Raw genomic sequence first — 26,607 nt, forward strand, 5'->3', positions numbered from 1 at the left:
AAATAACCGTTCCTCAAAAACAAAGTATCTCATCGAAGAATGCTAAGCTTAGGAGTAGAAGTTCCTTACATAATAGAGGACTCTAATTCAACAGAGCTGCTCTGGAAACTAAGTTTCTACAAATCAAGCCATTTTTTAAAAGCACTCAGAAAATTTACTACTTAAGGAAAGGCTATGGCAAATAATGAAATACACTCATCAATTCATTTATATGCTCATTTGAATTTATATTCAAAAGCATTTATTCATTTATTTGTGGGGTTTTTAAAAAGATTTTAGTTATTTATTAGAGAGAGTGAGCGAGAGTGCGCACAAGCAGGGGGAGCAGCAGGCAGAGGGAGAAGCAGGCTCCCCTCTGAGCAGGGACCCCGATGTGGGACTCAATCCCACAACCCTAGAATCATGACCTGAGCTGAAGGCAGATGCTTAACCAACTGAGCCACCCAAGTGTTCCTTTCAAAACCATTTAAAGCCCTGAAAAACATCAATTTGATCTTCACCACAACCACCTCAGATAGGTGGTTTTACTAGTTTCTATTTTTGAATGAGGAAAACAGACTTGAGAAGGGTAATAAACTGATTTGCCAAAGTCACAGAACTCATACATAGCAGAACCCCTACTGTAAGTATTCTGTTTCTCAACCCCACGCAGAACCTAGCTACCATGTGTGCATATAATCATTCACTGAACGGCTCTCACTGTGACTCTATTAAACAGTCTACCTCTAAGCCCAGTGCACTGCTCCACTCATCCAAAGACGCAGTGCTTGCGTGGGGAGCCTGGCATTGGATCAATACTGAAATTTTAGTGTCACCTTTTAGTAATTTTGTAAATCAAGCTAGTAACGATATTTTCAGACTCTCCATTTCCTCATCTACAAAGGAGGAATAGTATCTTCCCAGATAGGATTTGGAAGGATTAAATCAGATAACTTGTATAAAGCCCCTAAAGCAATGTTAGCAAATTAATAACTACCTAATCGTGGAAGCTATTATCATTGGTGTTGAAAATCAAACCTACATGAAACTCGTTAAAAAGGGAAAAACAGGTTTCTTTTTCAATAAAAAGACATCAGATGTAACTTTCAGCCTCTGGATTACACAGTTCTCTCGAGCACTAAAAATCTACCACTCAGGTCTAATATCTGAAGGTAGCCAACCAGTAAGCCCAGATCAACCCGTCCTAAAAGATATGCTACTACCCAAAATAGAAACACTGACTAAATTGTCTTTCTTGAAAAGATGTCTGAGGAAACTCCCTGGTTTTTATAAAGCAGCAGTGTGGTTTGTCTGTCCCATCAGCTTTGCTTCTTGCCATTTAACTGCTTAGAGTAGGAATGTACGTCTGCTAGGCAGAAATTCACAGTTGCCACATGAAAAGAAAAAATACATGATAGGACTATTTTGTTGCATAGAGCTAGTGCTTTAACGTTTTCAAAGATTACGTATGTTATTTCATTTGACCCTCATACTACTCACTAGAAGAAAACAGATGAACTTTTTAGCACAAAGACGGCTGATCATAAACAGCAAACTTTTTTTTTTGCCTGGTCTCATTTTCCGTAACACCCTATCAATAGTTGGTAGTATGTAGATGTTACAGTACAGAGTGTACAGATTACTGTGGGAAGACAGAGGCCACTAAGTCTGGGAAAGCCAGAGAAGGCTTTGGAGAGAAGGTGACATATACCTAAGCTTTGACCTAGTACAAAATCACGTCTAGTGATTGTCCCTAAGCTTGATGCAATTTTCTCTGAACTGACTATGTCTTCCAGTGGTTTACTTCTCATGCACTGTTTCTGCTGATTTGCAAACTTAAATAGATCACCACCTAAAAAAAACTCAAAAAAATTTTTTACCCAAGGCTTTGATATTAAAAGAGGCAGAGAGCTGAGGTTACTGTTGTTTGACTAAACACCACTTACAGCTCCTTCTAATTCTACAGTTCTGTGATTTTTTAAATTACTGCTCATTCTTATACTGTATTACATTCTATATAATACATCAGCTTAAAAGTGCATGTTAGTCTATAGTCTATTAACATTTAAAAAAAATGTTTTTTTTCCTTCACTACTGTTTATCTCAGAAGTTAATCGTTGAGGGTGCCTGGGTGCCTCAGTGGGTTAAAGCCTCTGCCTTCGACTCAGGTTATGATCCCAGGATACTGGGATCGAGCCCCGCATCAGGTTCTCTGCTCGGCGGCAAGCCTCCTTCCCCCCCCCCCCCCCCCGCCTGCCTCTCTGCCTACTTGTGATTTCTGTCTCTTAATAAATAAAATCTTTTTTAAAATTTAAAAAAAAAAGAAGTTAATCGTTGGGAAGAACCCTTAAAAATATTTAAGGGAGGGGTGTGTGGCTAGCTCAGCTGGTAGAGCATGTGACTCTTGATCTTGGGATCGTGAACTGAAGCCCCACCTTGGATATAGAGATTACTTGAAAAAAAAAAAAAAAAAAAACCTAAAGAATATCTAAGGGAACATGCTAAAGAAATTCATCACTAAAGAAATTCAGCCCACAGCAGGGCAAGTCTGATGGCTATTTCCTTCCTATGAAGGCTAAGAGTTGCCTTTTCATAACCATCTATATTATCTTCTCCAACATGAAATAAACATGTTTTTTAATAAAAGGCATTCAGATATTTGTAGATAATTTTGACAATCCTTTACATAGAGCTATTATTTTGAGACTGTTGCTCTCTTCCAATATAGGCACAAAGTGCTATAAATTTCCCTCGAAGCCCTGCTATAGTTGCATCCTAGTTATTTGGAAATATGTTTTTATTTTCAGTAAGATAACAATACTTTCTAATTTCCCTTTTCTTTTCTTTTTTTTTTTTTTTTGGTCAAATGGGTTATTTGGTAAAATTCACCAGCACAACCATTTGGGTCTGGTGGTTTTTCTTTTCTGAGGAGTTGTTCTTGTTTTTTGTTTTTGTTTTTACTACTAACATGATTTAATAGATAGAGAGTAATTCAGGTAATCTATTTCTCCTTGAGACAGTTTTAGTAGTTTGTATGTTATCTTTCTAGAATTGTTCCATTGTATCTGTTATCAAATTTGTGAGCAGAGACTGACTATAGCATTCCTTTAATCGCCCTGTAATACCCATGAGATCAGTAGTTATGACCCCTCTTTCGTTCCTGACATTGGTAATTTATGCCTTCTGTTTTCTTTGGTTAAATTGGTCATGATGGGTCCTTGATGAGTTTACCACTTTATCATTATGAAAGAACAATCTTTATACCTGGCAATATTTTTTGCTCCAATTTCTACTTCCAGCCACTCTAAGTTCAAAAATAATTAGTACTAAAATTCACATTGCTTTCCATCCCTTACCTTATAACCTAATTGTCCTTTGGTATATGAAGTGCATCTTTTTGCAGGCAGTATATAGCTAATCTATTTTCTTCTTAAAAAAAAAAAATCTAAGCTGACATTCATTGCCTTTTAACTAGAGTGCTTACATCATTTATACTTAATAGGATTATTGATACAGTTAGGTTGAAATGTACATCTTGCTATCCATTTCTTCTCCATTTCCCTTTTCCTTTTTTCTCCTGCCTTCTTTTGGACTGTTTTTTCTTTACATTTTTTAAAAAAGATTTTATTTATTTATTTGACAGACAGAGATCACAAGTAGGAAGAGAGGCAGGCAAAGGGCGAGGGGGAAGCAGGCTCCCTGCTGAGCAGATAGCCCGATGCAGGCCTCAATCCCAGGACCCTGGGATCATGACCTGAGCCAAAGGCAGAGGCTCAACCCACTGAGCCACCTAGGTGCTCCTGGACTATTTTTTTCTGATTTAATTTTATCTCCTTTGGCTTATACTCTTTCTTTCGAGGTCTTGGTGGTTGATTTAAGGTTTCTCATTATATTCTTAACACAAGGTAACTTCAAGGGATATTACACCTCTTCACATATAGTATAAAAACTTTAGGGGCACCTGGGTGGCTCAGTCCATTAAGTATCTGCCTTTGGCTCAGGTCATAATCCCAGAGTCCTGGGATTGAGCCCTGCATCGGGCTCCTTGCTCAGAGGGGAGTTTATTTCTCCCTCTCCCTCTGCACCCCTCACCACTGCTTGTGCACTCTCTCATGCTCTAAATAATAAAATCTTAAAAAAAAAAAACCTATATTATATTTCAATTTTTCCCATCTTGACCTTTGTGCAACTGTTGTCATACATTTTACATGTTATAAACCCCAACTACATTGTTACTATTTTTGGTTAAAATAATCACCTTTTAAAAATAAGATTTAAATAAATAAAAAAAAACTTATACATTTACTCAGAACATTACTATCTCTGGTGTTCTTTTACTTTGATCTAGTATTATTATCCTTCTTCCTAATGGCTTCCTTTAACATTTCTTTTAGCGTGGGTTTTTTTTTTTTTTTAGATTTTATTTATTTATTTACTTGACACAGAGAGAGAGAGGGTGAGAAAGAGATCACAAGTAGGCAGAGAGGTAGGCAGACAGAAAGGGAGAAGCAGGCTTCCCGCTGAGCAGAAAGCCAGATGTGGGGCTCGATCCCAGCACCCTGGGATCATGACCCGAGCCAAAGGCAGAGGCTTAACCCACTGAGCCACCCAGGTGCCCCTTAGCGTGGGTTTAATGGTGAATTCTTTCATCTTTTGTATGCCTAAAAAAGTATTTTATTACCTTTTTTTGAAAGACATTTTTATTCGCTATAATTTCTAGGCTGACAGTTTTTTCTTTCACTATGTTGAAGTTGCTACACTGTCTTCTGGATAGCATTGCTTTTGGTGAAAAGTCTACAGTTATTCTTTGTTCTTCTAAATTTATAGTGCCCTTGTTCTCTGCTTTAAAATATTTATTACTGGTTTTAAACTATTTGATTGTGATGTATGTTGGTATAATTTTCTTCATTTTTTGGTACTTGCAGGTATTCACTAAGCCTCTAAGATACGTGAACTTGTTGTTTCCATCAAATTTAGCAAACTTTCAGCCCTTATTTCTTTAAATATTTATTCTGTTACCTTCCTCCTTTGGAGACTCCAATTATACATTTATTTGGCTGTCTGAAGTTGTCCCACTGCCCATAGTGTTTTATTCTGTATAATTTCTACTGCTATAGTGTCAAGTTCACAAAGTCTTTCTGCGGTGTCTGGTCTGCTGCTAATCCTATCCAATTTATATCCCATTTCAGATGTTTATTTGCCTCTAAAAATTCAATTTGGACTTTTTTTATATGCCTTTCATGTTTCTCCTTAAACTTACTGCTTTCATCTACAATCTTGAGCATATGTATAATTGTTTCAATATCTTTGTTTAGTAAAAATGTTTACTAAATATTAAAAAATCTGTTCATTAAATTTATCTTTATTAAGTCTATCATCTCTGAGTCTATTTGTATTGATTGATTTTTCTCTTCACCATTGAATTTTCCTGTTTCTTGGGAGATCTGGTAAATTTTTATTGAATCCTAGATATTGCATACTTTACCTTGTTAGGTGCTGGATATCTTGTAGTTCTCTAAATGTCCTTGAGCTTTGTTCTGGGATGAAGTTAAACTACTAGAAAATTTGACCTTTAAACTGAGAGTCTGCAAATTGTGGTCCACAAGTCAAATCTGGTCCACAGCCTATTTCAGTAAATGAAGTTTTATTAGAATTTGGACATCCTCATTCATTTACATATTGTCTATGGCTGCTTTATCACTACAGTGGCAAAGCTTAGTAGGTGCAACAGAGATCATATGACCTGCAAAGTCTAAAATATTTTCTATCTTACCCTTTACAAAAAAAGTTTATGATCACTCTAATGGCTTATTTTTAGGATTTTTTTGGGGGGTGGGAAGAATCAGAGTTTTAGTCTAGGGCAAATTTTCCCTCCCTACTAAGGCAGTACTCTTCTAACTATTCCATTTTATGCCATTTATATTAAAAAGTTTTTCTAGTCTAATGGGACACATTCTTCCCTGATCTGTGATCTACATTTTCCTTTCCAGTGGCTCTTTTCTCAACCTTTGGTAGTTCTCTTATATGTGTGCACTAATCAGCACTCAGCTGAAGACTCCAGGGGAATGCTCTGATGACCTCCAAATTGTTCTCTTTGTGTAACTCTCTCTTCTCTAGTATGCTGTCCTACAAATTTTAGCTGCAACTGCCTCCTTGAATTCCCAACTCTATTACCTCAATTCAGTGTGACCAATGAGCTGTGTTTGGGTTTCCCTTCTTACACTGTGGTCATGGGCACATCACTTGTTTCCCTTCTCTCAGGGTTCAGTCTTATGTTATTCATTGCCCAATGTCTGAAAAACCTGTTTTAAATATTTTATGGCCTTTTTTGGGGTTTCATTTTGGTTTTTGGTTATTTAAGACAGGAGAATGAACACAGTGTTATCTCATCCTCTAATAACTATACTTGTTACTTTTCTGTCTCACTGCCTGGCTAGAACTTATTCTACCATGTTAGCAGACATCATGTTATGACTCTTGATTTTGATGGAAATGTTTGTGAGCTTTACTATTAATAAATGTACAGATGGTTCGAAATGAATGTTTTGTATCCATAATAAGTACTAGTCCTAAAAGATGACCAGAAATGAGTGTTAAATGTTACTAAATGTCCTGTAGGACTCAAAAAAAAATTGTTGTACAGTGCATTTATGCATAAGATCCCCAAATACTGGATCATTTTTGTACTCTTAGGGTAAGTCCTATCTGGTCAGAGTAGATGTTTTTAAAATCTTATTTGCAGATTTTACATTTATTCTCATAACTGACAATATTTAAAAATTTTTGCATTGGCCATTACATTTTAATGAGGGTTATATAAGTCTCTTGAATATATCTATTTGATCTTTCTGAGCTGTGGAAGTCATGTAGCATGTAAGTAACTATTACATGAACATTAGGAAGAATTTATCAACCTGACAGGCAAACTAGGTCAAAATAACCTTTAGTGTCCTACAAACTGAAAGTTTCAAAGTTTATTTATATAGAACTTTATATAGTATTCACTTAAAATTTTCTTATTCTCCCCTGTATCTGCTCTAATATATTTTTTTAAAATTTTTCTGGTCACCTAGTATATGGGCAATTTTCTAAGTGTGCCAAAGGCATTATAGTATACGGCTATACCTACCTTTTGTCTAATGGTCTGTTAACAGTTAAAAGGACCCATGACAAGATAGGATGTATTTCTTTATTGCCACCACCAGTCAGAAAAATTGAAATCCAGTTGGCCTGGCTTGGATCCCATGCCCATCCCAGGACTAGAATAACAGAAGGAAAAGATACAAAGACAGCCCCAATTTGAGTCACTTACCCATCTTTGTGGTCAGGAGGCAACAAGAGAAATGCATGTTAGGCAAAGTCAGTAACTACTACACAATCCCTTTCCCCTAATCCACATCCGTCTTTCTGAATGAAACACACCAAGTTCCCTTCCTTGTGGAGTTCATCTTCAAAGGAAGGTCAGTCAGACAAAATATAAATCAGACAGTGATTTAAAACTAAAGTACTGAAGAAATACGGAGCACTAAGAGGGTAAGACAAGGAGAAATAGTGGCAATTCAAAACAGGCTGGTCAGGAAAAGCCTAAGTGTGATGATAATTTAGCAAAGATCTGAAGGAAGTGAGAAGCAAGCCTTACGGCTTTTTGTAGCAACATTAGCTGCAAAACCCTGACTTGGAACAAGGATATTGGTATGGCTAAAGTAGTGAGTCGGGGGGGAGCAGTAAAAGGTTAGTTCAGAAGTAATGGGGACCCATATTAAGTTGATAAACCTCTAGAAAGAGAAGCACTGGCTAGAGTCATTAGAGCAGAATAGTAACATGATCAGAGTTAAGAGTTTTAAATAATTTATCTGGCTGCTGTTTGTAGAATAGATTATAGGGGAGAACGTATAAAAGCAGGGAGACCAGTAAGAAGGCTACTTTAATAAAAAGCTGATGAAGGTTTGCCCCAGTATGAAAGTAGAAGAGGTAGTGAGAAGCAGTCCTCTTCTGGATATACCTGAGGTAGAGCTGATAGTATTTTCTGATAGCTAGATATGTAAAAGGTGAGAAAAAGAAGAAATGATAGTGGTGCCAAAGAGTCTGGCCTGAGAAAATGAAGGAATAGAATTACCATTTAGAGATTAGGAAGACTAAGGAAGAAGAAAGTCTGGCTGTTAGTGGAAAGGAACCTCATTGTGGACATGTTAGGTTTGATATGCCTATCAGACATTCAGCAGCTGGATATTTAAATCTGGAGTTCTGGAGGGAGGTTCATACTGGAGATATAAATTTGGTAGTTCCAAGCATATATGTGTATTAAAGTCATGAAACTGAACCAGCTTAGCTAGGGAGTGAATGTAGGCAGAGAAACAGTGCAGGAACTGCCCTGGGTCACCCAGTGTTTGGAAGTCAGGTCAATGAAGAGGTACTTGCACGGAAGACTGATTTAAGTGGTCATGGTAACTGGTAGGCAGCTGGGAAAGTGTGAAGACTCAGAGCACTAGGGAGGAGTGTAACTGATGGGGTCAATTCTACTGATAGGTCCAGTAAGATGAGGACTGAGAACTGTCAGACTTGCAACATGGAGGTCATTGGTGACACTCGAGACAGTGTTGGTAGAATGGTGAGATCAAGCCTGACTGAAATGGGATCAAGATAAATTGGACAGAAAGACTGAAACATTGTGTAAAAGGAAATGGAAATGAGATGGATTGGTAACTAGGAGGTACGGGAGTTAAATAATCATGTAAAAGAAGGGGGACATCCACAAAAGCTATACCAATACCTTTGAATAGGGGAAAAGAAAGAATCTAAGAACATAAGGACAAGAATAAGCTTTAGATGAGATTCGAGTTCACCCAGGGAGGAAAGAAGAGAAGGCAGGATGTAAGTTACAGGTGCATGTAGTTAGGTAGATGTGATGATGGGTGCTTGTGGAAGTTCTCTTTTGGGCATTTCTATTTTATCAGTGAAAAAGACAATAGGGTCATCAGGTGAAAGGGAGAATAGGAGAAGAGGAACTGGAAGTTTATAGAGAAATAGGTTTTAAACATTTTCTTAGGAATTGTCCAAGCTGCAAGAACACATTAAGGGCCCCCTGAGATTAGTAATCAAAATAGTTAAAGTAAGACTAGTGAGAATGGCTAGGTACTTTTCTCCAGCTGTGTTCGGCTGGGCAGCTACAGGCATACAAGAGATTATGTCTTTGGGATTTAGACAGCTAAGGACAACAAAGCAAGAAGAGGGATAAGAGAGGGGGATAAATGGGTTATTTTAACGATAGGGTAGAAGCTATTTACATTGAGTAAGGAAATGTCCACGTGGAGTTAAAATTTCGTTGGTGGGAGTGGAGACTGGGAGAGAATGGGATGCCTAAAGTCAAGATCATGGAGGGGAAACAGTTATTGCTAATGACTAAGTCCACAATATGACCATGAGAAGATCTGGCTGAAGTAGTCTGGGAAACAAAATCATTGAAAAAGAGGAAGTTAAGGCAGTGAGGAAGCAGGGTGTTGGAAGGACCCCAAGATGGCCATAAAACCACCAAAAATTAAGACACATTAGTCTTGGTGGGGCGCCTGGGTGGCTCAGTGGGTTGAGCCGCTGCCTTCGGCTCAGGTCATGATCCCAGGTCCTGGGTTCGAGCCCCACGTCGGGCTTTCTGCTCAGCAGGGAGCCTGCTTCCTCCTCTCTCTCTGCCTGCCTCTCTGCCTACTTGTGATTTCTCTCTGTCAAATAAATAAATAAAATCTTAAAAAAAAAAAAAAAGACACATTAGTCTTGGAAAGGAGGACAGTGAGCCAGGAGCTAAATGAGAGTGACGTAGGAATTGGTAGGTGATTACAACAAGGAAGAATACGTATTTTTATCTTTAAGAATAAAAAAATTGTTTTATACCTATAATAATTATTAATGCTTAATTGCATGTCAACTCTTTTAAGATACTTCAAAGTCTTTGTTATACTTCTTCTATTCTAACTCAAATGTCCTTATTTTCTTTTGCCATCATTGTGAAAAATGTACAAGGGATCCTGTCATTTTTACCAATTTCCTAAATTTTAAAGCTATTTCCCAAAAATATTTCAGGGAGCACCAGTCTTATGGCATATTTGATAACACTGAGGTTATATTGGAAAATACCAATATACCAATACCAATTTCTCAACCAAAATTGAGAAACACCATAGACCATTGGCCCTCTTAGATAATCAGTTGTTGGAAATAAATATAATTTTAACTCAGTTTTTTCCCCAAATTTACATGACCACAGGTCCCTTTCCCATGTAACATCAGTTAACATCCAAAGGAATGAGTATTCCAAGGCATATACTTTGGAGAAGACTGTACTGGAGTTGTCTTCCTAGTGGCCTCAAAACAGGTGAAACAATACCCGATTTGATTCAAACTGATTATGATACTGTCAGAGAATACAAATCCCCCAAATGTTACTTTGTAACAATATCATCCTCCACTGCTAACATGATGAAAAACAAAGCCATCTTCAGACAATATTTCTCAGAGATGTCCTTGAAATTAGCTTAGCATATTTTAGTCCCTCATCAAAATGACAACATATAGAAATCAAAACTAATGACTGCATATTATGGTTCATAACCATACTGGGAACACAATCTCTTTTCTAAGAAACTGGCCAAGTAAACACACTTAACAATGTAATGTGTTTTCAGTTATATAGAGAATAATTTATTTTCTCAGGTTAAAAATGTTGGTCCAAATTTTCCTACTTCAAATGTTTGCATTTCATGGAATTTAAAAAAAAAAAACTACCCATTATTAAAACAGGAATTCTAATTTTTTTTTCACTATACAATAAAGAAAAAGTTACAAAATAGTAAGAGAGTTACTTCAAATGATAAAATGAGAACAAAGTTAAATTCTCCCAGTCTGGAATACTACCCTCATTTCATCTAATTGTCAGATTCTCACAGGTCAATGAAGCAGAATTCATTTCATCTCACTAGTCAAACCACTTAAACCAGTGGCTTTCTCCCAGGGTGTTGTGTCCTTCTTAACAGCCACAAAGATGTTCTGTGTGAAGAGCGTGATGTTCAACAGGATGGATGTATGTACCTCAGCTCCACAGATGGCACTTCACTGCCACTAATCATAACCCTGGTAGGAAGTCACTCCAAGAAAACAGATGGCACTAGCCTAAGATATGTACTCAAACTTCCTCAAAGTAACTACCACCTAATGATATCAGAAAAAGTGAAACAGACCTTAAAATAATGTAGGAATGAATCTTGGAACACCACACCAAAAACTTATGATATATTGTATGGTGACTAACATAACACAATAAAAAAAATAATGTAGGAACAAAATAATAGAGTTTTGCTCCAATTTTTGCTCCAAGTTCTCTAGAAAATTATGCTTATGTAATTAGAAAATATAAAATGTTTGGGGTGGAGAGTAAAAAAATTAAAATGTCAACTTACAAATCCAATGAGGACTTATCAAGGAGGCAGAAACAACCTAAAAAAAAAACAACAAAAAATAAAAATCTTTAATAGTTTTATATAATAGTTGCACATGCATTTTTAAATTTTACTGCAATAACTGTAGACTTGTACAAGATTTTGAGAGAGATCTTGAGTATACTTTACTCAGTTTCCCCAATGATAACTTTTCACAAACTAAAGTAGAATGTCACAATAAGTATATTTATATTACTACAATCCACTGGTCTTTTGAAATTCCCCAATTTCATTATGGTTGTTTGTACATGTATTTAGTCCTACAGAACTTTACACCTCGTAGGCTCACATATCTATCACCATAGTCAAGATACCAAACAGTTCCATCACCACAAGGATCCCTCAATGTTGCCTTTTTATAAGGATACCCACCCCCTCCCCTTTTTGTCCCTAACCTCTTATACATCTATTTTTAACATTAAAACAGCAAAATCCATTTGTGAGCAATATTTTTATTGCTCATTTATTTTACTCGTTGGGCATAAAAGACCACTATCTAGTATATATCAAATTACGAATAAAGAATTCCATTTTTCTCCATTAAAGAATATATTTTAAAGGAAAAAAGTCTGAAGAGAATTTTTTTTTTTACTCATTGTTATCACAACAAACTATTCACTTCAAAAGTCAAAAGGTGAAAGGTAAGCTAAGAATATTGTCTGAACTCAGATTCCGTATTTTCAACATACATTTTAAAAGATTTCATTCTTTTAGAGCAGTTTTAGGTTTCCAGCAAAATTGAGGGGAAGATGTTTTTTTAGTTTCAAGTTCCTTTTGTTCAACTACTGGTATATAGGGAAGCAACTGATTGTCATATATTAGTCTTATATCCTACAAACTTGCTTTAATTACTTATTAGTTCCAGGTTTTTTGTCTGTCAATTCTTTTGGATTTTCTACACAGATGATCAGGTGATGTGAACAAAGATGGTTTTATTTCTTCATTCCCAATCTGTATACTTTTTATTTTCTTGTCTTACTGCATTAGCTAGAATCCCAGTACATTGTTGAAAAGGAACAATGAGAGATCATCTTGCCTTGTTTCTGAGCTTGATGAAAAAGCTTTCACTTTCTCATCATAAAGTATGATGTTAATTGTTAAGTTTTTGTAGATATTCTTTATCAAGTTGAGGAAGTTTCCCTCTATTTCTAGTTTACTGAGAGGTTTTTTGTTTTTTATCGTGAATGGGTGCTGGGTCATAGCAAATCCTTTTTCTGCCTTTATTGATACAATCAGCTGATTTTTCTTCTTTAGCCTGTTGATGTGATAGATTACACTGAATTTTTTGAATGTTGAACCAACTTCGCATACTTGTGATAATCCCTTTTTGGTCATGGTGTAGATTTCTTCCTATAGATTGCTGGATTTGATTTGCTAATATTTTGTGAGGGTTTTTGAATCTAAGCTCCTGAGAGATACTGATTTGTAGTTGTTTTTTTTTTCATGCATTTGCTTGGTTTTCATATTAAGGTAATGCTGGCCTTACTGAATAAGGTAGGAAGTATTCCCTCTGCTTCTATCCTCTGAAAGTGATTATAAAGAACTGGCATAATTTCTTCCATAAATGTTTGGCAGAATTTACCAGTAAACCACCTGGGCATGGTGTTTTGTTTTGAAAGGCAATTAACTGATATCTTTAACAGATATAGCCATGGGCACTGAGTTATTCATAGTATTTTGTTATTATTTAAATGTGCAAGGGATGTGACATGGTATCTCTTTTGTGATATTAATAATTTGTAACCTCCTTCTTTTCTCGGCTTCACTAGAGGTTTATCAATTTTATTGATCTTTCCAAAGAACCAGATTTTGGTTTCATGGCTTTTCTCTGATATCTGATCTTCAATTTCATTGATTTCTGTGGTTTTTGTTTGTTTTGGTTTTTGTTCTTTTTAAGATTTTATTTTTAAGTAATCTCTACACCCAACATGGGGCTGGAACCCACAATCCTGAGATCAAGAGTTGCACACTCTGCCAAAAGCCAGCTAGGCACCCCAATTTCTGCTTTTTTTTTTTTTTAATTTATTTGACAGATCACACGTAGGCAGAGAGGCAGGCAGAGAGAGAGAGGAGGAGGAGGCAGGCTCCCTGCTGAGCAGAGAGCCCGATGCAGGACTCGATCCCAGGACCCTGAGATCATGACCTGTCTGCTCTAATTCTTATTACATCTTTTCTTCTGCTTACTTTCAGATTTTTTTTTTCCTAGTTTCCTAAGGTAGAAATTTAGATTACTGATTTCAGGGCTTTCTTTTTTTAATGCTCTACATTTTCTTCTAAGCGTCACTTTCTCTGCACATTTTCTTCTAAGCATCACTTTCTCTACATCTGACATTTTGATGTCATGTTTCCATTTAGTTCAAAATAGCTCAAAATTTCTTGATATACTTTTCTGACCTTTTATAAAGTATGTTATTCAACCTCTGTATTTTGAAATTTATTATCTTTTTAAAAAGATTTTATTTATTTATTTGACAGAGATCATAAACAGGCAGAGAGGCAGGCAGAGAGAGAGAGAAGCAAGCTTCCTGCTGAGCAGAGAGCCCGATGCGGGGCTCGATCTCAGGACCCTGAGATCCTGACCTAAGCTGAAGGCAGAGGCTTAACCCACTGAGCCACCCAGGCACCCTGAAATTTCTTATCTTTATATTATTGATCTCCAAGTTAAATTCTACGATGGTCTGAGAGCAAACAATATAGGATCTATTCACTTAGATCTATTCACTTAGTTTTAGGGCCCAGAATGTGGTCTATCTTGGTGAACGTTCCATGTGAGCTTGAGAATATATATTCTATTGTTGTTGGGTAAAGTAATCTGAACATGTCGATTATATCTAGTTGACTGATGGGATATTATGTTCAACTATGTCTTTATTGATTTTCTACCTCTGAGGTCTGTAGAGTGTATAATATCTTTCTAACCAGAAACCCCTAAGCTCTATAAGCTTACCATGGCATAATCTATGTATTTTATATATATTATCCCATTTAATCTTCATAACAACTCTACAAGGGATGTGACATATTATCCCTTTTTGGCTCATCAGGAAATTCAGGCACCAAACATTTTAGTAAGTTGCCCAAGGTCACGCAATTAGCAAATGATTGATCCTGACACCTGAGTCCAGGATTTTAGCATCTAGGCTATATGATCCCTCAAAGAAACCTAGGATGATGAAATCAAGTTATTTTGTGTTATCATTAATTTCTATGACAGTAAAAATTTTCCCAGTAAGTCTTGGTACACAATAGTAATTACTCCGAAGTGCTAATGTCCCTTTTCCTTGGGGTCGCTAAACACAGTTACCTTGGCAGATACAGTTTAAGCACAACACTTGTATGGTTATTCTGTGGTTCTTCATTCTAAAACATTCCATAAGACTGAATTTTTTTCATGTTTGTTTGCATGTTACCACAGATACAATATTTATGTTCATGTTCACTGTTTTCTTAAATTGTTAAATTCTTAATAGACTATCTGTACAAATAGGTTTGTAAATAGCTACAGAGGAACATGCAAGAAATGCCTTGTATGATCATGAGCACAAAGACAATGGCAGGTAGGCTCTACTTCATCAGGTTCTTGTTTCCAGGAACCTAGACTCTGACACGGGAAGGGAATGAAGACCTTCACTGGAAGGCAGGACCCAGCATCAGAGAATATTGTGAGCACTTTCCTCTAAATTTCATTTACCTGCCAGGAAGATGATATAAGTTATCAACCTGCATTAAAGTTTTTAAAATTCTAGGATGTAAAAAACTAACCATGCCATTCTTAGTTCATATAACGAAGTACCATAGATTTGATGGCTTAAACAATAAACATTTATTTCTCCCAGTTCTAGAGGCTAGAAGTCCAAGATCATGGTGCCAGTATGGATGGGTTCTGAGGAAATCCTCCTCAGGGTTTTGGACGGCTAAACTCCTCACATGGTGGAAAGAGAGCTAGCTAGCTCTTTGTTCTCTTCTTACAAGGGCACTGATTTCATTCATGAAGGCTCCACCCTTATGATCTACTTACCTCCCAAAGGCCCTACTTCAAATATCATCACATGGGGGTTAAGAACTCAACATACATATTTAGGGAGACATATTCAGTCAACTACAATGACCTTATATGGAGATGAAGACAATACAGTCATCTCTGAAAAATCTCTCTACAAAATTTCATTTGTAAAGGAAAAAATATGGACTACTAAAAACCTATGCAATTCTGTAATCAGAGAGCTAGACAAATAATAATGGTATTTTTGCAGATAATTTGGACAGCCCAGGGAGGCATCTGTGTGACTGTAGAATGCCTCAGGGGATACTAGAATGCACAAAAACAGTAGAGTGGAAAAGTTACTGCAGTAGAAATGGAGATGGAGGGTTCAGAGATGGGAGTCTCAAAGCCAAGGAGAGTGACTTCACTATAATTCTATCAACTCCAACTCGCTGAATTCTAAAGCCTGCCCACGACTCTGGAACACTTCCCCACTCCTGTTATTTCCTGTTTTCTCTTCTCTCTTCCAATTGGTGTCCTCACTCCCAATACTTGTACATAATGCCTATGTCTCTGTGAACATCCCCACATTATACTCCACTGAGGGGGAAAAAAATTAGAAAGCTATTGGATACAACATTTTATCTCTTCAGTGCTAACCTTACAAAATTCCTTTTCTAGCACCAATCACTCCACCTCTTCATTTAAAGTCTCCTCTACATTATCATGTTCTCCCTTGCTACTAGAGATACTTCTCCCCTACATAGTACAGTGATCTGTTATTTCCCAACCTTTAACAAACAAAACCTTCATTAACCTTGCACTGCCCTCCAGCTTCTACTGTATTCCCAGACTACATTCTCAAACTTCTGCAAAAGACTGAAAATGTAGATAATCCCCATTTCCTCACCTATTCACTTTCCAACCCATTCCCTGGCTCTTATCTCTACCACTCTATCAAGAGATCCTTATCAAGGTCATCAAAGCAATTCTTATTATCCTCATTTTAAGAACCAGGGCACTGAAGCTCAAGAGAGATTACTAGGTTGAGATAGTAAAGACATACCTTCCCTTAGAGATAAGCAAGAGCCCAGGGCTGCCCCCAAAGTTCTCTTTTCAGGGTATTAGACTAAGGACTTTACCTTCCAGGGACCCCACCTCCTTCTTCCCTTAGGTCATCTTCCCTACATTAAATCTCAGACTTACTCCCCAAAATATCTCATTGTTTTTCATCATTTTTCACTAAGAAAGTATTTTGTTTGATCTATGAATATTTTCTGCAGATCACTTAGTGTACACTATTTAACTAAAAATAGGTAGTTTTATTCCCTTTGTACAAATAAGAAAATTATGAAACAAAAAACTTTCCCAATATCAGACATTTGAGAAGTATCAGAGTCAGAATTTGACCTGATCACCTGGATTCTACAATCCAGGCTGCCTGTCTTCAGGATGGTTAAATCTCACAGCTTCTCAGTTTGTCCTTTTACATGGTAACAAGGTAAGAGCATCACTCAGAGATGTGATACAATCCCAATACTTCCATAAGATCAGAAAACATAGGGTTGATACAAATCTGTTATGAGCAAACATGTAAGAAACTGATTTATCTATCATAATGGGACTTTGTAATGAGAAATACAGTTGTTAAGATATGACACTCAACTTTGGTGACTAGAGCATTTTCCAGCACTATCTAGGAAGCTAAATTAGTTAAGCATGAAGGATGATGCAGATTTGTGTGCTCACCCATATCCTATTCTTTTTTTAAGCACACAGACATTACACTTGCTCGGTATTGCTCTTAAACCTGGACATGAGGGGTTCGTAGCAAATCCTTCCCTCTAGAGTAAGAAGGTCAAGGGTTTAAGGGGACTACCCACCCAGGCCCAGACTCCCCTTCTAGACCATGCTGCAGGTTCCTGGAACCAAGGCGTTCCTTGTCCAAAGAACTTCAAGCCTGATAGTAAGGGACTGTGCAGCTCTCTTTCCCAGACCTAGGTTTATGAAAATAGGTTGTGCTCACCAGCACAGAGCATTAAACAGAAACAAACAGAAATTAAATCTTCCAGATTTTGGAGAGAACTGCGCTTCCAAAGAGAACCAGTCCATCAGCTAAAATCTAAAAATGATCTTTGGCTCCTCCTATATGGAAGCACTGGGAAGAAAGGGCTGCTCAGTTCCAAGCAGAGCAAATTCTCTACTCCCCATTTCATAAGGAGCCAAGGAAGATAAAAGGAAGAACTCCCCAGAGGGAAGAACCAGAGCCTCTGAAAACAATGAACAAGAAGGTAGAATCAGGCCCCAGGCAAAAAGCATCTTGTTCCCTCAAGGTGTCCCAATACCTGTCATGACGGATTTCAGAACTGCTATGGACCAGTGACTCCAGTGTGTCTCCTATGTTCCCCTTTTCTGGAAGGGATAGTTTTACTACATTTAACTGCCTTGTTTTACCATTATATATTAGGTGTATATAAGGGAGGTGTGTGCACATATGCACAGAGGGAAGGCCATGTGAGGACACAGCAAGAAGGCAGCCATGTGCAAGCCAAGAAGAGAAGCCTCCTCAGAAACTGAATTTGCTGGCACTTGCACTTCAACTTCTAGTTTCCAGAATTGTGAGAAAATAAATTTCTGTTGTTTAAGCTACCCAATCTGTGGTATTCTGTCATGGCAATCTAGACAGAATAATCCAGATTTGCACCATGAACTAGAATGCTGCAGTAACAATGTGGAAGTGGCTTTGGAATGGAGTAGAAGCTGGAAAGGGTTTTGAGGTGCATTATAGAAAAAAAAAACAAAAACAAGACTGCCTTAAAGGAATACAAAGTTAAAGGAGATTGTGGTGAGAACTCAGATGTGAAGGAAGAACATGTTCTTGGAAACAGAGGAAAGATGATCCTTCCTATAAAGTGGAAAAGAATTTGGCTGAATTGTGTTGTGTTTAGTAGAAGAGCCTGATTAATATGATATTTAATTTCTTAATTTTTAAAAAATAGGCTCCACACCCAAAGTGGGGCTCAAACTCATGACCCTGAAATCATGAGACGTATGCTTTACTGACTGGCCAGGAACCCCAGATGATATTTAGGTAAGACTTTGGACTGTAGACTTATGAACTGATGCTGGAATGGGTTAAGACTCTTGGAGATGTTGGGATGGAACAAATGCATTTTGCATGCAAGAAGGACATGAATTAAGGGGTTAAAGAACCAAATGTTATAGATCAAATGGTATCCCTCCAAAATTCTTATGTTGAAGCCCTAACCTCTGACATGATTATATTTGGTGACAGGGCCTTTAAAGAAGAGGTAACTAAGACTAAATGAGAGAAGGGTGGGACTTGTGTTCTTACAAGAAGAGGAAGAGACATCAGAGACTATTCTCTCTCCACACATGCAAAGAGGAGAGGACATGTGAAGACACAGCAAGAAGCTGGCTATCTATAAGCCAGGAAAAGAAGTTTAGAAACAGACCTGCATAGATGGATGGAAACCATCACTACAACTCAAAAGATGCAAAGGAAATTCTTCTCAAAAAATGATTCTAGGGGCGCCTGGGTGGCTCAGGGGGTTAAAGCCTCTGCCTTCAGCTCGGGTCATGATCCCAGGGTCCTGGAATCGAGCCCCGAATCGGGCTCTCTGCTCAGCAGGGAGCCTGCTTCCCCGCCCCCCCTGCCTGCCTCTCTGCCTACTTGTGATCTCTGTCTGTCAAATAAATAAAATCTTAAAAAAAAAATTTAAAAAAATGATTCTAGAGCAACTGGATTCCTAAAGCAGAGAAAAAAAAAGATAATCTAGATTCTTATTTCACATCATACTAAAAAGTATTGCAATAAATCATAGAATGGAACACAGACCTGTGAAAAGAAAATGAAGCTCTTCACGACTGTGGGATAGGCAAAGATTTTTTAAATAGGACACAAAACATGGTATTCAAAAAATTGATAAACTGGATTTAGGAAATTGTATTTATCGAAAGACATTATTAAAAGTGAAAACAGAAAACTCAGACTGAGAAGCTATTTGCAATACACACATTCAATAAAGGACTCTAATTTAAAATATAAAGAATTCCTACAAATCAATACGATGACAATGCAAAAAAATATGCAAAAGACCTGAATAAGTACTGCATAAAACATATGAAAGGCTGCTCAACATTAATAAAGAAGGAATGGAAAAGAAAACCGTGAGCTACCAGCACACATCCACCAGAGGGCTTAAGATGAAAACTAATAATAATACCAAGTGCTGGTGAAGATGTGAAATTACAACTCCCACTGCTGGTGGGAGAGTACCCTTACTCATTCACTGGTGGTTACCTGGCAGAATTTACTAAAGCAAATTCCTGGCTACCCCAGGACTTTGACATATACAAGTAAAATACTACAAAACTCACTAAAAGATCCGTGTATGACTACTCACAGCAGCTTTGGTTTTTTGTTGTTGGTTGGGTTTTTTTCCAGTAAAATTTTATTTTGGAAAAAGTTATTTCCAAGAGAAATGGATCAAATATCCCAGTTAGTTGCATTGAGTGCTGAAAATGTTCATCACCACTTCATAGAAATTGTAGTTTCTCTTAACAGAATATTTAGGATGGACGCATCATGTCTAAATAGTTCAACCTGTAAGCACAGACGATTAACACAGAGACAAAGACTGAGCTGGCGAGTGTTTTATTGAAAGAGGATGTCCGTGACACCATCATGGCCCAGTCACCTCCCTCACCTGCCAAGGTGCTGCTGGGTGCCAGGAAAGGCCCAGCGATGTGGGTGAGTTCAGATCTAACAGCATCAGAGGTACAGGACTCTGGACTGAGACACCGGTTATCAAAGCAAGAACCCAGTTGAGGAGAATCTTAAATATCTAAGTGACTAAAAGGGGTGAGCAGTATGTACAACAAGAAGTACTGAATAGAAGTGCTGGTGGCCCCTGCTCCTCTGGGCCCCTCCTGACTGATGGGCTTGGCTGACCAGTCTTGAGGGGCTCTCATGGGCCAACTGTGATCATAACCAAAGACCCTCCTGTGGACTGGCCATGGTCTCTGCAGATGACATCAGTGAGGCCTCCTCCCTATATATAAGGCAGAAAACCACAAAAGAGAATTCCAGCTGACCTGCTCAAAACAATTCCCCTTTCCATCCAGGGCAAGAAGTATGGACTGAAAGGCCACGTTTTAGATATTTGGGTATTCACACTTTTTTACTCTCCTCCTGGAGAAATGCAATGTAACCACAGTGCAGCTCATGGACAGAAGACAGGGAAGAGGCTGTTTGTCCTTGGCAACACCCACGGGAGCAGGGCTGGGGGCTGAGCAGAGTGGGTCTTCAGGCAACCCTCAGGGCTGGGAGATCTTGTCTAGAGACATGAACCCCATCTTCCCAAGGGTCCTAAGCAGCACTCAGCCACCAGGCCAGACCACCACAGGGGTGATAGGGCCATTGTTGGGAGAGAGGCGGAGCCAGCCTTCAGGGCGGAACTGCAGTGCCCTGCACACCATCAGCAGATGATGCTGACATGGCAGGTGAAGATCTCCTAACTGCCCTCCAACACTGGGCGTCTGCCCGGTGGATGCAGTTCTGGATGGCAGCCTCGATCCAGGCTCCATCTTCATAAACACAGCCTCGGGCTTCCAGCGGGGCATAGGTGGGTTGGTCTCGATGATGGTGCCTTCCCTCAGCAGGTCTGTGCTGACCTTGCAGATGCCGGGCAGGTGTTTGCTGCTGATATCAATGGTTTCTACTGCAGGGCTCACGGCAGAATGGACAATTTTATTAAACTTCAACCCCAAGCCTGTGAGTCAGAGCCCAGTTAGTTCAGTCTGTTCATGACCCAAGAGCTTCAGAGTATGATCGTTCTCCATGGAGGAATCCACGTGGTTCTAGGAGCGCCAGATGAGAAAGATGCGTGGCCTGGTCTTGGCTTCGTAGTGGTCCGGCCTGCAGGCCAATTCCTCTTCTCCAGAGTCCAGGTACCTCTGTAGGTTGAGCAGGGACCGTGGTTCTTGCCTGTGTCAGCTGGGGTCAGAGATGCTGAGCGTGGCACATGGCCCCCATCCACGCTACTGCCTTGAGTGTGAGCAGCTCTGTGTCCCCACCCTCATAGGGCTTCCCCAACACCACTGCCAAGAAGAGCACGGCCGTCGAGCTGTCGGAATGCCATGGTGGTCGGAATGCCATGCCCACCTGACCAGCACCAGCCCCTTGCCCAAAGCAGCTTTATTTGTAATAGCCAAAATTAGAAAGAATCCAAACATCTGTTAACAGAGTGGATAAACTGTGGTATGTTGACACAATGAAACACTACAGAAATAAGAATATGAGAAAAAATATATACACATACATTAATATGGATGAGTTTCAGAAACTATGAAGTCAGACAAAGGAATACATATTATTTGGCTACTCTTATAGTCCAACAATAGACAAAACTTATCTGCAGGGATGGAAATCAGTACTTCTAGGGGATGTACTAGCTGGGAGGTGCATGAAAAATTTCTCTTTCTGGATGGAATATGGTCTTGATCTAGTGTACTAGACAGTTGTACATATATAAAAAATTCATCAAGCTATATATTTAATATTGGCACATTTTATATGCTTTTCTCCCCATGTATTTTATACCTTGGTAGAAAAAGTACTTCATAAAAGATAAGCAGACTATTTTTATCAGTTGCTTAGTAAAGGTTAATAGGTAAAAACAAAATTATCTACTTAAAAACAAAGACCAAGCAAATTATGCTTATATCTGTTTCACTAACCCCAAGATCAGTCAAAATTAGACCATTCAAATCTTATCCATTAGTATCAATAAAAACTTAGAAGGAAAATCTGAAGAAAGTAGGAGTACATCAGTTAGTCCACAGCAGTTAAGCTTGTTACTCAAGTTAAGACTCCACGTAACATACTGGCAATGTACGTGAAGCAATTTTAGTAATGTCTTTTACCATAAATAAACCTATTTAATAATTTTAACTATTTATTTTTAGTACCTAGGCAGTATGGCATAAAAGAAATAGCAAGAGATTTTGAATCAGACAAACCAGTTTTGCCACTTACTAACTATATAGTGTTGGGCAAGTTTCTTAATCTCCTTGATACTGAGTTTCTTCACAATTTAAAACAGAGACAATAATACTTACTTTGCAAAATTGTAGCACAATTATAGTAGGTATTTAAGAGTAGTAACTATTTAGCAATAGCTCTTTGTATGCAAAGTATCATGATAGGTACTGGAATCCTATCTCTAAGAACCTGACCAACTGGAAATGACATTTAGATATAAAGATTGGTGATGAAAGGTAAGAATTTAACAAGGGCTATAGATTACAAATTATAGGGTTCCTATCCAGCTAGGAGGATTGTGGAGTGAGTATCCTCTGAACAGAGTCTGGAAAAGTTTTGGAAAATCCACTTAAGGCAAAGGAAACGGCGTGAATTAAAGTATAGCCTCAAAAAAACAGTGCAGTGACTTCAGGTTCTGATCAATTAAGACTAACTGTGCCACTGGACTAATTCTGAGAAGTAAGACTACAAGGCTAGTAGAGCAAGCTGGGACTACATAGGAAAGGACCAGTCAGGACTAAGAAGTCAAGGACCTGTTTTCTCAAGTCCTGGGATGTCCCTGAGGGGTTCTTTTCAGGAACTGACTCCAGTGATCACTGTACACAAATGTAGGGAAGGAAGATCTCAATACAGGGAAATATAGCATAGGATAATAAGGGCCTAACCCAACATGCTGAGAGGAAAAAAAAAAAAAAAAAACCAACCAGGAAAAATATTAGAATTCAATTTTATCAACTTTAAAATAATGAACAAACACGTGGGCCTGCCTTCAAATTTTAAAATGACTGACAGGCTCACAAGCTCCTCAAGAGCAAAGAAGTATCCAAAAACAGCAAAACGTTGCTAGGCACATTGAAAGCACTTGATATATACTGCTGGCAAATGAATCCTTTTAAATATTCCAAATACTGAAACGTTTACAATACAATGTTCATGGTGAACATGAAGAAAAGCTAAATTCATTTTTTCCTTCCTATTGACAGATTTTTTTTTTTAACAATACATGCCAAGTTTTGGATTTGCTCAAATTCAATATTTTAAAAGACTCATTTGCAAGAGCTGTATCTACCAAAGACTCAGATACAAATCACTCTAGAAAGTTGGGAATATTGCCACTTCAAGTTGCTAAGCTGTGTAATTTTTTTAAAGGAATTTATCAGTATGTCTTTTGCAATAACAAAACAAAACAAAAAGAACTAAAAAACAACCACTGTATGACTCATGAATATTACATGAAAAAATTAAAAAGTTAAATCCATATCATATGAATATATGTAAGGTTCACTTAAGAGTACATAATAATTTGTGTAACTATTAAAATAATTAAAATGAGAATAAGCTACTACATTAAGAAATTTAAAAAATGAGTGCTTCCTAGGGGCTAAGCACAATGCTTAGCCTTCTCTACGTATTAACTCATTTAATCCTCTCGACAACCTTCCATGGTAGACACTTGTTATCTATGTTTTACAGATGAGAAAACACAAATATGGAGAATTCTCCAAGATTACACCGTATGGCAATGAAGAGGCAGAACTAGGAACTGAACCCATGCAGTCTAGCTCCAGCATCAGATTCCAGTTAATAAATGTAGAATGAATGAAGGAAATGGCAAATCACCATTAGAATACCACAATAATTACTGTTACAGGCAGACCAGATGAATGCTAAAATTAATGGGCTAAACTTTGAGAAAGAGGACATTTGTACAACTCAAAACATCTCCCTCAAAAAATGTTGATTGCCCACGGTAATTTTAACATATATACACAAATAATTTGATACTTTCCCTCTCCTCCCTTTGAGTGTGGACTTCTCCTCCCTTTGAGTGTGGACTTCTCCTAACAAAACAGAGCACAAGGGAAAAGCAGTAATGTGTTACAATGGAGAAGCTGGGCAGGCACTGTCTGAACTACGTGATTACGGTTAACATGTTGATGTGCACATCCTGTGCCCCCAGATATGATGCAATGAAAAGAGCACATTTCTGTGGAATTCTTCCCCTAAAGCCCATAGCCTCAGTCTAATTGTGAGAATACATTGGACAAACCCAAAATGAGGACACTGTACAAAAAAAGTGGTGATGTCTAAAAGACAAACATTTTCACAGATTGGAGTACACTAGAAAGACATGACAACTAAGTGCAATATGGAATGTGGATTAGATTATAGAATAGAAAGAGGACACTAGTGTAAAAACTGGGAAATCTGAATGAAGTTTTTCATTTAGTTAATAGTATTGTGCCAAGGTTTCTTAATGTAATTAATATCATGGTTATGTAAGATGTTATCATTAGAGGAAGCTCTGTAAAGGGTATATAACAACACTCTATACTATCTTTACAGATCTTTTGTAAATCTAAAATCATTTTGTAATTAAAAGTTTTTAAAAATTCAATAACCATTTGTGAAAACAACTGTCAATAAGCCAGGAATAGAAGAAAATCTCCTCTGGTAAAAGGCATCTCTAAAATAAAATACAATAAACAGCATTCTTAATAGTGAAATATTGAGGTATCCTCCTTTAATATCAGGAGAAAGCAAAGACGTCTATTTTAATGTTTCTGTTAAATACTGTTCTGGTGTTCCCAGCCAGTGCAATAAGGCAGGAAAAAGAAAAAAGGAATAGAGATTAGAAAGGCTAAGTTAAACTTTTTTTTTTTCCAGATGATACTGTGAAATCACAGAATACATGCTCAATATATAAAAGTCAACTGTACATCTATATCCTAAGCAAGATGGTTAGAAACAAAACTGAAAAAAAGATACATTTACAACAGCATCAAAAAACCTCAAATGCCCAGAAATAAGTTGAATAATGCAGAAGTCCTCTATACTAAAAAACAAAACAATGGTGGGAATAATTGAAAAACTTATTAGATGAAGAGATATACCATATTCATAAATTGGAAGATTTTCTTATGATTTCCATTCTCCTAAAACTGTTCTGTAAAGGCAATGCAATACCAGTCAAAAGTTTGGTAGGATTTTTTTTTTTTAATAGATGCTTACAAGCTGATTCCAAAACTTATATGGAAATGAATCGCACTTAAATAGCCAAAACAATCCTTAAAAAGAAAAAAATTGAAGTGTTTACACTACCATATGTCAAAACTTATTATAAACTACAAAAAAGAAAGTATGATATTGATAGAAGACTGATAAACAGTCCAGGTGGAACAGAATGGAGTCCAGAAACAGACCCAAATGTATGGTCATTCATTTTCAACAAAGGGACCACTGCAATTCAATGGAAAAAAAAAGGACTTTTCAATAAATGTGTGGAACAGCGGAATGTCCATATGAAAAATCTTGACATCCCCCATCTCATACCACACACAAAAATCAATTAGAGATAAATCGAAGACCCAGCTGTGAAGACTAAACTGTAGATTCTGGAGGAAATCATAGGCAAATGTATTTAGGACTCTAAGGGTAGGCAAAAATGAGGGCGGGAAGAAAATCTGTGGGCAGTGTGCAAAAAAGCACTTTCCACCCCCACCCATAACACTGATAAATTAGACTTCATATGTCTGCTCATCCAAAGGCAACATTAGGAGAATAAATATGCAAACTTCAGACAGGTAGAAAATATCTGCAAACATGTACATGATAAAGATTTCCTATCCAGAATATATAAGGAACTAAAATCATTAACAGAAGATAACCTACTAAAAAAGTAGGCAAAAGATTTGAACAGCACTTCACAAAAAAAAATCTGAATGGCCAATAGATACAAAAAGATGTTCAACATTATTTTTTTAAAAGATTTTATTTATTTATTTGACAGACAGAGATCACAAGTAGGCAGAGAGGCAGGCAGAGAGAGAGGAAGGGAAGCAGGCTCCCCGCTGAGTAGAGAGCGGGGCTCGATCCCATGACCCTGAGATCATGACCTGAGCCGAAGGCAGAGGCTTTAACCCACTGAGCCACCCAGGCTCCCCAATGTTCAACATTATTAATCTTCATAGGAATGCAATCAATTTACCCTAAGACCATCAATTTAGCTCCTTGGTATATATCTGTAAAACAGGAGTATATGTTTGCCAATGGCAATTTCAAGAACATGTGCAGAAACTGCATTAATAATGATCAAA

At 37.6% G+C, this 26,607-nt stretch overlaps 1 protein-coding gene and 1 pseudogene across 9 annotated transcripts in view; both read right to left on the reverse strand.

Moving 5' to 3' along the window:
- PLAGL1 (PLAG1 like zinc finger 1) overlaps positions 1-26,607 on the reverse strand; it is a 68,343-nt gene that overhangs the window by 36,195 nt on the left and 5,541 nt on the right. For 7 of the 9 annotated variants that reach the window (XM_047733744.1, XM_047733749.1, XM_047733747.1 and 4 more), the window contains exon 2: positions 11,424-11,460. The exons of the other annotated variants lie outside the window; for them this stretch is intronic. The gene's annotated coding sequence lies outside the window, so the exon portion shown is untranslated. The remainder of the gene's footprint in view (positions 1-11,423; positions 11,461-26,607) is intronic. 9 annotated transcript variants of the gene reach the window in all.
- Positions 20,142-21,732, reverse strand: LOC125102470 (serine/threonine-protein phosphatase PGAM5, mitochondrial-like; annotated as a pseudogene).

The sequence above is a fragment of the Lutra lutra genome, chromosome 6 (assembly GCF_902655055.1).
Source record: "Lutra lutra chromosome 6, mLutLut1.2, whole genome shotgun sequence".
In the NCBI taxonomy this organism is placed as follows: Eukaryota; Metazoa; Chordata; class Mammalia; order Carnivora; family Mustelidae; genus Lutra; species Lutra lutra.